General features: G+C 38.5%; 1 non-coding gene across 1 annotated transcript; it reads right to left on the bottom strand.

Annotated features, from left to right (window-relative positions):
• Positions 1-4,632: 4,632 nt before the first annotated feature.
• On the bottom strand, positions 4,633-4,743 carry LOC142866049 (U6 spliceosomal RNA). The gene has a single exon (XR_012916120.1). It is a non-coding gene; the product is annotated as a U6 spliceosomal RNA (small nuclear RNA).
• Between the last annotated feature and the right edge of the window lie 9,624 nt (positions 4,744-14,367).

Here is a 14,367-nt window from a genome sequence, read left to right as displayed (position 1 = left end):
ACTAAAGAGGCCCTTCTAAGAGCTGTAAGACAAAAGAAGCAAGTGACATACAAGGGAAAGCCAATTCGAATAACATCAGACTTCTCTAATGAGACTTTACAAGCAAGGAGAGACTGGGGCCCCATTCTCACTCTTTTGAAACAAAACAATGCCCAGCCTAGAATATTATTCCCTGCAAAACTAAGCTTCGTATATGAAGGAGAAATAAAAACATTCTCAGACAAGCAAAGGCTCAGAGAATTCACCAAGACAAGACCAGCCCTACAAGAAGTACTTAAAACAGCGTTATGCATGGAACATCATAATAATAACCCACGAATATAAAAACAACCAAAACCCAAAGATATTAAAGGCCAGATATTACAATGGCTCAAGACAGAAATCATAGCAACAACATCCAACCCAACAGAATGATCAGTAATCTACCTTACCTATCAGTTCTCTCAATAAATGTGAATGGCTTAAACTCTCCACTCAAGAGACATAGGCTGGCTGAATGGATAAGAAAATACAGGCCAAGTATATGCTGTCTTCAGGAAACACATCTAACCTGCAAGGATGCATATAGACTAAAAATAAAGGGGTGGAGATCAATATTCCAAGCAAATAGAAGCCAAAAGAAGGCTGGTGTGGCAGTTCTAATTTCAGACGATTTAGTTTTTAAACCAACAAAAGTAGTAAAAGACAAAGAGGGTCATTATATAATGGTGAAGGGCACAGCCCAACAAGAAGAGATAACAATTTTAAATATATATGCACCCAACTTAGGTGCACCCAGATTCATAAAGCAAACCTTACTGGAGCTAAGCAAATGGATTAATAGCAACTCCATAATCGCCGGAGATTTCAACACCCCACTGACGGCACGAGACAGATCCTCCAAACAGAAAATTAATAAAGAAATAATGGACTTAAACAAAACTCTAGAACAATTGGGTCTGACAGACATCTACAGAACATTCTACCCAAAATCCACTGAATATACGTTCTTCTCATCAGCTCACGGGACATTCTCTAAGATTGACCATATCCTAGGACACAAAGAAAATCTCAAGAAATTTAAAAAAATAGAAATCATACCATGTACCTTCTCAGATCACAGTGGAATAAAGGTAGAAATCAACCCTAACAGAAACTCACATTTCTACATAAAAACGTGGAAATTAAACAACCTCCTACTAAATGATTACTTCGTAAATGAAGAAATCAAGACGGAAATAAAAAAGTTCTATGAAGAAAACGACAATGGAGAGACAAGTTATCAACTCCGCTGGGACACAGCTAAAGCATTTCTGAGAGGAAAGTTTATCTCCATAAATGCCTATAACCAAAAGTCAAGAAGATCACAAATAGAGAATCTAATGAAACGACTCAAAGAGCTGGAAAAAGAAGAACAGACCAACCCCAAACCCAGCAGAAGAAGTGAAATCAACAAGATCAAATCAGAACTAAACGAAATTGAAAACAGGGAAGCTATTCAGGAGATTAATAAAACAAAAAGTTGGTTCTTTGAAAAAATAAACAAAATTGACACACCATTGGCTAAGCTAACGAAAAGCAGAAAAGAGAAATCTCTAATAAGCTCCATCAGGAATAAAAAAGGAGATATCACAACTGATCCCAAAGAAATACAAGATACAATTTATGAATACTCCAAAAATCTTTATGCACACAAACTGGAAAATGTGGAGGAAATGGACAAATTTCTAGAAACACACAGCCTCCCTAGGCTCAACCAGGAAGAAGTAGATTCCCTGAACAGACCAATCTCAACAGCTGAAATAGAAACAGCAATTAAAAATCTCCCTAAAAAGAAAAGTCCTGGTCCAGATGGCTTCACACCTGAATTTTACCATACTTACAAAGAAGAACTAGTACCTATCTTGCAGAAACTATTCCACAACATCGAGAAGAACGGAAACCTCCCCGACACCTTTTATGAAGTGAATATTACTCTGATACCAAAACCAGGAAAGGATGCAACAAAAAAAAGAAAACTACAGACTAATATCCCTAATGAATATAGATGCAAAGATTCTCAACAAAATCTTAGCTAACCGAATCCAGACACTTATCAAAAAAATAATCCACCACGACCAAGTGGGCTTCATCCCAGGGATGCAGGGATGGTTCAACATACGTAAATCTATAAATGCAATTCACCACATAAACAGAAGCAAAAACAAAGACCACATGATTCTTTCAATAGATGCAGAAAAAGCTTTTGACAAAATTCAACACCCTTTCATGATACGAACACTTAAGAAAATAGGCATAGAAGGGACATACCTAAAAATGATACAAGCCATATATGACAGACCCATAGCCAACATCATACTGAATGGGGAAAAATTGAAATCATTCCCACTTAGAACTGGAACCAGACAAGGCTGCCCACTATCTCCACTTCTGTTCAACATAGTGCTAGAAGTCTTGGCTACAGCAATCAGACAGGAAAATGGAATCAAAGGTATCCAAATAGGGGCAGAAGAGATCAAACTTTCACTGTTTGCTGATGATATGATATTGTATCTAGAAAACCCCAAGGATTCAACCAAGAAACTCCTGGAACTGATCAATGAATTTAGTAAAGTCTCAGGATACAAAATCAATACACAGAAATCAGAGACATGCATATACGCCAACAACAATCTAATTGAGAACCAAATCAAAGACTCAATTCCCTTCACAATAGCAACAAAGAAATTAAAGTACCTAGGAATATACTTAACCAAGGACGTAAAAGACCTCTACAGGGAGAACTATGAAACACTGAGGAAGGAAATAGCAGAGGATGTAAACAGATGGAAATCCATACCATGCTCGTGGATCGGCAGACTCAATATCATCAAAATGTCTATACTACCCAAACTGATCTACAGATTCAATGCAATACCTATTAAAATCCCATCAGCATTCTTCACAGATATAGAAAAAATAATTTTACGCTTCGTATGGAACCAAAGAAGACCCCAAATATCAAGAGCCATTCTAGGCAACAAAAACAAAATGGGAGGCATTAATATGCCAGATATCAAACTATACTACAAAGCTGTAGTAATTAAAACAATATGGTATTGGCACAAAAATAGGAATATTGACCAGTGGAACAGATGTGAGAATCCTGATATAAAACCATCCTCATATAGCCATCTCATCTTTGACAAAGCAGACAAAAACATACGCTGGGGAAAAGAATCCCTCTTCAATAAATGGTGCTGGGAAAACTGGATAGCCACCTGTAGAAGGCTAAAACAGGACCCACACCTTTCACCTCTGACAAAAACCAACTCACGCTGGATAACAGACTTAAACCTAAGGTATGAAACTATTAGAACTCTAGAGGAAAAAGTTGGAAACACTCTCCTAGACATAGGCCTGGGCAAAGAGTTTATGAAGAAGTCCCCAAAGGCAATCACAGCAGCAACAAAAATATATAAATGGGACATGATCAAACTACAAAGCTTCTGCACAGCCAAAGAAATAGTCATGAAAGTAAACAGACAACCTACAGAATGGGAGAAAATTTTTGCATCCTATGCATCCGATAAGGGACTGATAACTAGAATATACTTAGAACTCACGAAAATCAGGAAGAAAAAATCAAATAACCCCATTAAAAAGTGGGCAAAGGACTTGAACAGAAATTTTTCTAAAGAAGACAGAAGAATGGCCAACAAACATATGAAGAAATGCTCAACATCTCTAATCATCAGGGAAATGCAAATCAAAACCACAATGAGATATCACTTAACCCCAGTGAGAATGGCCTTTATCAAAAAATCTCCAAACAATAAATGCTGGCGTGGATGCGGAGAGAGAGGAATACTCCTACACTGCTGGTGGGACTGCAAACTAGTTCAACCTCTGTGGAAAGCAATATGGAGATACCTTAAAGCGATACAAGTGAATCTACCATTTGATCCAGCAATCCCATTGCTGGGCATCTACCCAAATGATCCAATGACACTCTACAAAAAAGGCACCTGCACTCGAATGTTTATAGCAGCACAATTCATAATTGCAAGGCTGTGGAAACAGCCCAAGTGCCCATCAATCCAAGAATGGATTAATAAAATGTGGTATATGTATACCATGGAGTACTATTCAGCTCTAAGAAACAATGGTGATATAGCACATCTTATATTTTCCTGGTTGGAGCTGGAACCCATACTACTAAGTGAAGTATCCCAAGAATGGAAAAACAAGCACCAGATATATTCTCCAACAAACTGGTATTAACTGAGTAGCACCTAAGTGGACACATAGGTACTACAGTAATAGGGTATTGGGCAGGTGGGAGGGGGAGGGGGGGTATATACATACATAATGAGTAAGATGTGCACCATCTGGGGGATGTTCATGATGGAGACTCAGACTTTTGGGGGGAGGGGGGAAATGGGCATTTATTGAAACCTTAAAATCTGTACCCCCATAATATGCCGAAATAAAAAAAACATATATTACCATGTTTATGTATAAAGTATAATAAGAAAATATGAATGTATTATATATCTTTCTCATTTTAATACATAAATTTGCTGACTTTTAAAATACAACTTTTATATGTAAAAGAAAGTACATATTGGGTTTGATACAATTACAAGGGAAAAGGCTGACCTTTTTTATAAAAAAAATTTGATCTGTAATGCTTCAAGAATTTGCTTGTCATCCTTGCGCAGGGGCCATGCTACTCTTTCTGTATTGTTCCAATTTTAGTATATGTGCTGCCAAAGTGAGCACAATGAAAGGCTGACTTTGCATGGCTTATTTCAAGAAATGGATATATTATGTAAGAAATTACCTCTTCCTGGGTTATAGACATTATAATATGACCCCAACATTAATTTAAAATTAGGGTGAAAAACATCTGTTATGATAATTCACCCTACATATCACAGCTTGACATATTTTCCTAAAACCTGGCTTCTGTTTTGCCTCTCCCTTGGTTAAGAAACAGGCATCTACCTGGTTTACTACCACATTAAATCTAAGCTTCCCTTCCATGTTTCTGAGACTCTCCATAACCGGACCTTCCTTTCTCTTTCCAATGTTACCACCGACTTATTTTGAAATGTACTTTTTGTGTCAGATGCTAGGCAAAGCTTTTAAAACGAGAGGCCAAGAGTTGGAAGGTCTAGTGAAAACTGTCCCGGTTGAGAAAGATAATCAGCAGAATTAGATGAATAATTCCCACTCTCAGATCCATGATAGAGCTCGCTAGTTCGCATTTGCAGTAGTTGACTCCTTTCCTATTTTCTAGCCTTTTTTTTTTTTTGAGACAGAGTCTCACTTTGTTGCCCAGGCTAGAGTGAGTGCCGTGGCATCAGCCTAGCTCACAGCAACCTCAAACTCCTGGGCTCAAGTGATCCTTCTGCCTCAGCCTCGCAAGTAGCTGGGACTACAGGCATGCACCACCATGCCCGGCTAATTTTTTCTATATATATATTAGTTGGCCAATTAATTTCTTTCTATTTATAGTAGAGATGGGGTCTTGCTCTTGCTCAGGCTGGTCTTGAACTCCTGAGCTCAAACGATCCGCCCGCCTCGGCCTCCCAGAGAGCTAGGAATTACAGGCGTGAGTCACCACGCCTGGCCTTATTTTCTAGCTTTTAGCCTCTCCTCGTTAGACTTTTAGATTTTCTTCATGACTTCTTTTTTTACCACCTTTGCTAACATCTATGACAATGTCTCCCACTAGGAATGTGTCTCCCATTCAAGGTTTGCTGTTACTGGTCAGATATGTATGTGTCCTGGTTTCCTAGCCCCTAGCTCACTGTTCCAGCTCAACTAAACAACTTGGTTTCCTAATGGCCCCACCTTATACACGATGCACATTCTTATCCCGAATTAGTGAAAGTCTTTGTTTGTACTAATCCTCATCCTGGAATGACCCCAATTAGCTCCAAGTTACTAAATTCCTATTCAGTTCTCAAAAATTCATTCAATTTCCACCACCTGCATTAAATCTTCTGTAGTTGCTCCAGCCCACTGGGCTTTTCTTCTCCCCTCTTCCAATTCCTTTTGTACATATAGTTAGGATCTCAACCATTCACTTCTCCTTTCAGCAAATATTTAGGTTTTACTTATAACAGTATGTAAGTCTGTGTGTTAGAATTTGCAGTCTAGTGGGGGCAATAGACAAATGACAACACAATGTAATAAGAGTTATTATGGGTAGAAACAAGAGAGTTAAATGATGTATTATGGGGTCTAAGTTAGAAGAGGAAAGAAGTGAAGATAGAAGAATGATGGTAGATACAAAAGCAGAGGGAGGTCAAGGGACTAGAGGACCTCCAAGGTCACAGATCAAAGAAAGCAGAAACATCAGGGTGAAGGAACTGGAAAAATAAAAGTCTGTAGTCAGACAGTGGGATGTCTCAATTTAAGATTTTAAAAGTGGAGCAATTCTGGATGATGATAAGCTCTAAGATATGACCATGGGAGTAAGTGGCTAAAGGTCAACATTAAATTTCCTTAATTTTCTATATGTTAATCAACTTTTATAATAAGCATTATTGAAGGATGTGGTAGGCAGAATTCTAAGATGATCCCAATGACCCTTGCCCTTTTGTAGTCACCTCCCCTTGAGTGTGGATGGAGCCCATGAGTGTGTGAGACATGGCTCCTGTAATTATGTCACATTTTATGGCAAAGGGGATTTTTTTGTTGTAATTGACTAATCATGTGAACCCTTCAAAGGAGCTGGGTTCTTCCTGGAGAGAAAAATTTGAAGCATGACACGGATTCAATGCAAAAGAAATTCTCCATTGCTGGATTTAAAGATGGCGGGGTGCACGCAACAAGGAATATTAACTCTGGGAGATTAGAGCATCCGCTGAGTCATAGCAGGCAAGGAAATGGGGACTTCAGTTCTACAGTTGCAAGGAACTGGATTATACCACAACATGTGAGCTTGGAAGAGGATCCTGAGCTCCAGATACGGACACAGCTCACCAGACACCTTGATTTGGGGAGACCCTGTGCACAGAACTCAGCCATGTTGTAACCAGACTTATAGAACTGTGAGCTATAGAATAAAGAGGCTAAAAGCTAGAAAATAAGGCCAGGCGTGGTGACTCACGCCTGTAATTCCTAGCTCTCTGGGAGGCCGAGGCGAGCGGATCGTTTGAGCTCAGGAGTTCGAGACCAGCCTGAGCCAGAGCAAGACCCCATCTCTACTATAAATAGAAAGAAATTAATTGGCCAACTAATATATATATAGAGAGCTTATAGAACTATGAGTGCTGTTTTAAGCCCCTAAATTTGTGATAATTTGTTATGTAGCATTAGAAAACGAATATAGAGTATACTTTACATACAATAAAATGCACCCATTTTAAGTGTGTACCTTGATGAGTTGTGACAAATGCATACAGCACCACAATTAAGATGTAGCTCATTAATATCACATCCAAAATTCCCTCATTTACCATTAACCCATCCCCTAGCAGCAGGCAACCACTTGTCTGATTTCTGTTGCTTAACATGTTAAACCTTGACTCTGTGTCTCTCTCTGTCTTTGTCTGTCTCATTTTAGTTTTATTTATTTATTTATTATTTAGGAGCGGGATCTTGCTATGTTGTCCAGGCTGGTCTCAAACTCCTGGCCTCAAAGCGATCCTCCTGCCTCAGCCTCCCAAGGTGCTAGAACTATAGGCATGAGCCATCACTGCACCTAATCTGTCTGTCTCGTTTTATGAGGGCAATTATTATTCTTATATTTTCTATACCTCTTAATGTTTTTTTTTTAAATCACCATTCTGAGTACAGAGAATGGCAATGTACATATGGTACATAGTCTCCATAAATACTTCTTAGTTCATAAGTTCAGAAAATATTTGCTCACTCTGGGAGGCCGAGGCGGGTGGATTGCTCGAGGTCAGGAGTTCGAAACCAGCCTGAGCAAGAGCGAGACCCCGTCTCTACCAAAAACAGAAATAAATTAATTGGCCAACTAAAAATATATAGAAAAAAAAATTAGCTGGGCGTGGTGGCACATGCCTGTAGTCCCAGCCACTCGGAAGGCTGAGGCAGAAGGATTGCTTGAGCCCAGGAGATTGAGGTTGCTGTGAGCGAGGCTGATGCCACAGCACTCACCCTAGCCTGGGCAACAGAGTGAGACTCTGTCTCAAAAAAAAAAAAATATATATATATATTTTTGCTGCACCTTGGCTCTATGTTTGGATCTATTCAGGTACTGGGGATAGATATACTAATAAATGAAATTGTTAAAGTCTATCACTTATGTAGTGTATACTCCAAAGATTCTGGGAGGTTGATATTTTTTTGAGGGCATGATTGGCTCCGTGCCTGTGGGTCCTCTAAACTTTACTGCTGGGACCACATAACCCCTATTTATATTAGCCTCACCTCAGATATTCAGATAAAGTTGTCTAAGTAACTCAAGGCCCAGGTTCTCAGAATTAAATAGCAAGTTTGTTTTGCTGCACAGTTCCATGAATTTGTATATGAGATTAATTCTCTATCGTCAATCTTTGTCCAGCATTCAATTATTCTGAGTTTGAGGTTCTTTCCTTTTTGGAAGATGGTTCTCAGCTCTGCCTGAACACTAGAATCATTTGGGAGGACTTTAAAAAGTGCTGATGCCTATTTCTACCACATTTGGCTTGGGCCTGGGCATTAATACTTGTTGAAAGCTCTGATGTGTCTAAAAATTCCAATATGCAGCCAAGGTGTGAAATCACTCCACTGGTCCTTTCATGGAATAGTATTCTGCTCTTTGAACCTGTATCTATGGCTGGGTTCCTATTTCTCTTGCCCAGTCTCCCTGATGCCAACCACTGTAGCGGATATGACTAGCTATCCACCAAACATTAAAGTTCCCCTTCCTCACTGTAGGAAGTGTACGACCAGCCAGAGTATACTCAATCTCTTTTTTGCATGTAGGCGTGAGCAAAAGTGAGGTATGTCACTGAGGGATAACTTGGTTAAGAAGCAGGTAGTGTCCTCTCTATCCTATCCTTTCCCTTCTGTGGTGTCCACTGAAACCACGTGTTGAAAATAGCTTTTCAGATGGAAAGAACCTGGGTCCTTGAATCACCAAATGGAAGATCTCCCACCAAATACTGCATTAGATTGTTACAGATGCTGCCAGTTGCCTGTTCAATATCTGTTCTCCCCTTCATTCTTGCAAACAGAATTTCTACTCATTTGAGGATGGCAATGTGTCAAGATATAAAATTATATGTCATGGTCTCCATGACAGATAGGAGTGCTAAAAGCAGACATGTAAGCAGAAGTAGTCAGGACTTCGTGGAAGTTTCTTTTAAACGGTTTACTGTGTCCTTCCCCATTTCGTCTTTTCTTCCTCTATGAAAGCAGACGTAGCAGTTGGAGTTTCAGTGACCATTATGTAACCTTCAGGATGAGGGTCACACACCCGAGGGATGACAAATGAAGACAATAAGGTTCTCTGATGACACCGAGATCTGCCATACCATCCCTGGTGTAAAAACTGCTAGATTTTTAATTATTGAAAGAAAAAAAAATCTCTTGTAAGCCAATATTTTTCAGGTCTCTAATACTAACAGCAGGATATAATTCCTAATTTATATTTTCCTAATGTTATATATACTTCTTCTACCTTCAGAGATCTTATCTATTCTTTGGAATATATTGGAATATATTTGGGATCTTTAGAGTGTATTATCATTCACTAGCTCTTCCTGACACTACCTTTCTATCTGCATTACTTTCTGTGGCTTGCTGTTTAGATTCCTGAGCCTTGTGTTACTTAGACAACTTTATCTGAATATCTGAGGTGAGGCTAATATAAACAGGGGTTATGTGGTCCCAGCAGTAAAGTTTAGAGGACCCCCAGGCAGGGAGCCAATCATGCCCTCAAAAAATATCAACCTCCCAGAATCTTTGGAGTATATGTTACATAAGCGATAGACTTTAACAATTTCATGTATTAGTATATCCCCAGTGCCTAAACTCACCCAAAAGCCAGGGTGCAGCAAATCATTTTTTAACTTATGAATTAGTCTTGTCTCCTGATCCTTGGTCATCTCCAGCTTGGTCTGTCTTGCCTTCAACAGAAACCTGTCACATCTGATCTAGGTTAGAGTGAGTATATGGCAATTACTTTAAAACAGACTCTGAAATGCTTCCCAACTAATGTAAATGCAGCAACTTGATTCTCTCAGCATGTTTTCTATGTCCACTTTTCTCAAAACCAAATTTAGATGGCCTTGCCAACTCCGTTTTCAGGTGAAAGTGAAAGAACTACTAGTATATAGATTATATGACGGACAACACCCTGTGAAATCCATCATTCAAGGAATAGAGGAGATTGGATAGTGTGACCTATGATTTATAGGTGGAAAGAAACCACTTATCATCTCTAGGAAGATCTGTTATACCTATTGGCTTTACTCACGCTGTGTAGTATATTGTTTTCCAGGTAGGGTAAATCTCACATCCCTATTAGAGTTATTTCCTTTGTATATCCATGAGAGTAGGAAAATGGTAAAAGATGCTCACAAGATAACTCATGAGCCAGTACCTTTTGTTCTCAATCTGGGAGGTTGAGAGTGAAAATGTGAACTCGTGGTGCACAGCACGGGCTGGTTGTTTGAAGAATGTCCCTTGACAAAAGCAATGATGAAGAGAGAAGCAATGCAAACAGCAGGAAAGTCACATCTGTGTGGCTTCTGATTTGCCCATTATCACTTTGAGAAAACCAGCTGAAGATGGGTAGCTTTGTGTATTCATTCATTCAAATAAGAAAAAGAAAAAGGTGATAATATTTGCTGAAAAGTCAGATCACAAATATTAAATATGTTTTTCTAAGGTAGATATATTTCATGTAGGGTACTAAAGTTTGTGTGGCTGGAATGTCTTGTATTTCTGGTCTAACTTTGTAAGTTCTAGTTCTTTTTTTTTTTTTTTGAGACAGAGTCTGGCTCAATTGCCCAGGCTTGAGTACTGTGGAGTCACACTAGCTCACAGCAACCTCAACCTCCTGGGCTCAAGCAATCCTCCCGCCTCAGCCTCCCGAGTAGCTGGGACTACAGGCGTGCACCATCATGACCGGCTAATTTTTTTCCTATATATTTTAGTTGCCCAATTAATTTTCTTTCTATTTTTAGTAGAGATGGGGTCTTGCTCTTGCTGAGATTGGTTTTGAACCCCTGACCTCGAGCAATCTGCCCACCTCGGCCTCCCAGAGTGCTAGGATTACAGGCGTGAGCCACCACGCCCTGCCAAAGTTCTAGTTCTTAAGATTGAATTGATTAAAATGAACTTGTCTATTCAATGGGGTTCATATGTTTAAAATCCAATTAATAATTAAATATTTTCACTTGACTGGTCTTTTAATTTCCTTGTCAGTATTCTTTTATGCTAGCATGACTGTTAGTTCCCCAAAGTCTTAAGCTAGAGGCACTTCAAACACTGATAGAAAAATAGTTTATTTAGAGACAATTTGTAATCATTTGTGCTTATAAGAGGAAGTAAAGTCATGGATAAATTGAAAAACACAAAACCTTTCTCTGCCCTCAAACTATTCTAATCATTAGCTTGATCCTTTTTAATCATCAAATTGTTTTGTTCTTTAAAAACGGCCAATATAGACCAGGGTTGGTGAGGGAAATTAAAATAATAATAATAATAAAAATAAAAACAGCCAATAAACAGACAAACCAACTAAATATTTTATTATTTAATCTGCACACCATTTTCTAACCATTTCTCTGAGATTTGGCGGACAAATAGAACCTTCATGTACTGAGATGCTCTGAATCCCCTACATTTCTTCTGCACAGTTTTGCTCTGCATGGAGACAAATATAGAGCTGAAGCAAAGTGGAAGCCTTTTACAGTCAACTTAAAGGTTGACACTATCCATACCTGCAGTAGAAATTTTAGGCTTTAAAACACTTCAGGCAAAGCCTTCTTAAATGTTGAGGAGTTTCAGCTGGTGGTATCATAATCTGCATGGCTTCTACCACTAAGTTTGTTGGTCCTTTTCTGAGTCACTGGGAAAAGAAAGAGCATAGTGAATGTGGGGGTGGTCCAGGATCAGGAGGAGTAACCAGGCTCTGGCACTGACTCCTACAGAAAGTGGTTTTCAGTATGAATGCCAATGTCCAAAGGATTAGAGATGGTTGAGGCTTGCCCAGCAGGGCAATAGCAGAATCACAATACTTCCATTTCTAGAAATTTACCCTATGGAAACAATCAAGGATGTGCCCCTTAAGATAACTACAAGTATATTCTTCTCAATATTGTTCATAATAGGGAAAAAAGCTAAATGCCCAACAGCAAGAAGGGAATAGTTATATAGGCATGGTACATGCCTCCATATAAGGGAACATATATGCAAATGTAAAATAATATTTTAGAAGAACATGCATTAACAAAGGTAAAGTTAACTTTGAAAAGAAGATTAAATAAAAGTATGACATGTAAAAAATAGCAATTCCTCCCAACTCTCTATCTTCATTGTCCTGCTTATTCCCACTAAAGTGCTTATCACCATGACATACTTTATATTACTTGTTTATTTAATTTTTTTATTTTTTTGAGACAGTGTCTTGCTCTGTTATCTGGGCTAGAGTGCTATGGCGTCAGTCTAGCTCACAGCAACCTCAGACTCCTGGGCTCAAGCAATCCTCCTGCCTCAGCCTCCTGAGTAGCTGGGACTAGAGGCATGCACCACCATGCCCGGCTAATTTTTTTTCCTATGTATTTTTAGTTGTCCAGCTAATTTCTTTCTATTTTTAGTAGAGATGGAGTCTCACTCTTGCTCAGGCTGGTCTCGAATTCCTGAGCTCAAACGATCCGTCCGCCTTGGCCTCCCAGAGTTGTTACCTATTTATTTTTTATTGTCTGTAGCCGTCTCCCCTCATTAGAATGTAAGCTCTATGAGGGCAGAGACTCTGTTTTTGTTCACTATTTTATCCCTCATTTCTAGTACAACGCCTGGTAGAGAATAGGTACTTAATAAAGATTAGATCTGTCTAATAGATGGCTGAATATTTATAGCATGTGTTGTAGATCAGCGCAAAGTATAGATGCACCAAAAAATGGCTTGAATGCAGTCTGAATGATGATTAGGGAAGCCTTCCCGGGAGGAGGGAATCTATAGTAAAGCATGGGCAAGAGAAAGACTTTGGAGATGTCCTATTTTATATACACTAATGATCTAGAACCATAACAGGACCACGTTTCCAACTTTAAATACCACTTGTGACCTAGATTCTTCTTGCTATGATCCATTCATTAGTCTTCTTAAGAGTTGTTTGCCTGTGGCTACTGTACTGCAGTGGATTGCCTGGCTCATCTGGAGGGAACAACTCCACAGTTGGGTTCTTTTCCCATTCTGTCCTTAACTAGCTTTTTATCTTTCTCCACTGGCTCCAGATGCTGAAGTCCTAACCTGGTTCTTTTCTAAAACTGTTCCTCTTATGATGTCTCCCTCTTTTTGTTGACCTTGTGCTCTAAGAAGCTTGTGACCAATATGATGCTATATAGGAAGTTCAAAATCTTTATACATTATTATATGTTGAAATATTCCACTATGACACATGGGAAAAACTAGATAGTATCATTTTCTAGGAAAGCTACTTTCCTTTCCCATATTGGGCATGAATAATAATATCAACAATAGTAATGACGAGAACAGCATCAGTCCATATATTTGCATATTGTTCCACATATTTTCCAGGCCCTTGTGTATATTACCTCGTTTGAACCTCGCAAAAACTCTATTAAGTAAGCAAGGTGATAATTATCACCATTTTACTAATGAGAAAAACAGATTAGAATATAGATTGTGACTTTCCCAATTTCACAAAATATCTTAAACTTCAGTCTTAGGAATTTATAATCCTGAGACACACAGTAGAAATTATTGGAAAAACTTGTCAAGTGGCAACTTGCTTCTAAAGGAAAAAATTACACACATTGTGTTAATATTTTATAAAGGGGAGGGGTGGAGGGCACAAGGAACTTTTGCCAAAATATAGAAAGTGATTCTTTTGGTCATTATTGCCTGCTTTGATAAAGAAAATTGTCTAAATTCCATTTAGTTTAAAACTATGTAAAGAAAATGGATTGAGTTCATGTAGTTCCAAGTAAACTTGAATTGGAGAAAATGTTGGAATAAATGAAACCTATCCAATTAAAGAGTTATTTTTAAATACGACAAAAATATTTGACTATTGCTAAAACAAACAGGGAATATAAGAGAAACACATTAAGAAATGAAAATAAAATTCCACTTCCAAGATGTCATTAGATTTCATATTAGGCAACAAAGAAAACCAAAATGAAAACATTTAATTCTGGTTATCAGATTAAGATAAAATAAGGTATAAAATAATCGAATGGATTTCTT

This window comes from Microcebus murinus, chromosome X (genome assembly GCF_040939455.1).
Source record: "Microcebus murinus isolate Inina chromosome X, M.murinus_Inina_mat1.0, whole genome shotgun sequence".
NCBI classification, from domain to species: Eukaryota; Metazoa; Chordata; class Mammalia; order Primates; family Cheirogaleidae; genus Microcebus; species Microcebus murinus.
The sequence above is the reverse complement of the archived record's forward strand: the minus strand, read 5'-3'. Positions and strand labels throughout refer to the sequence as shown.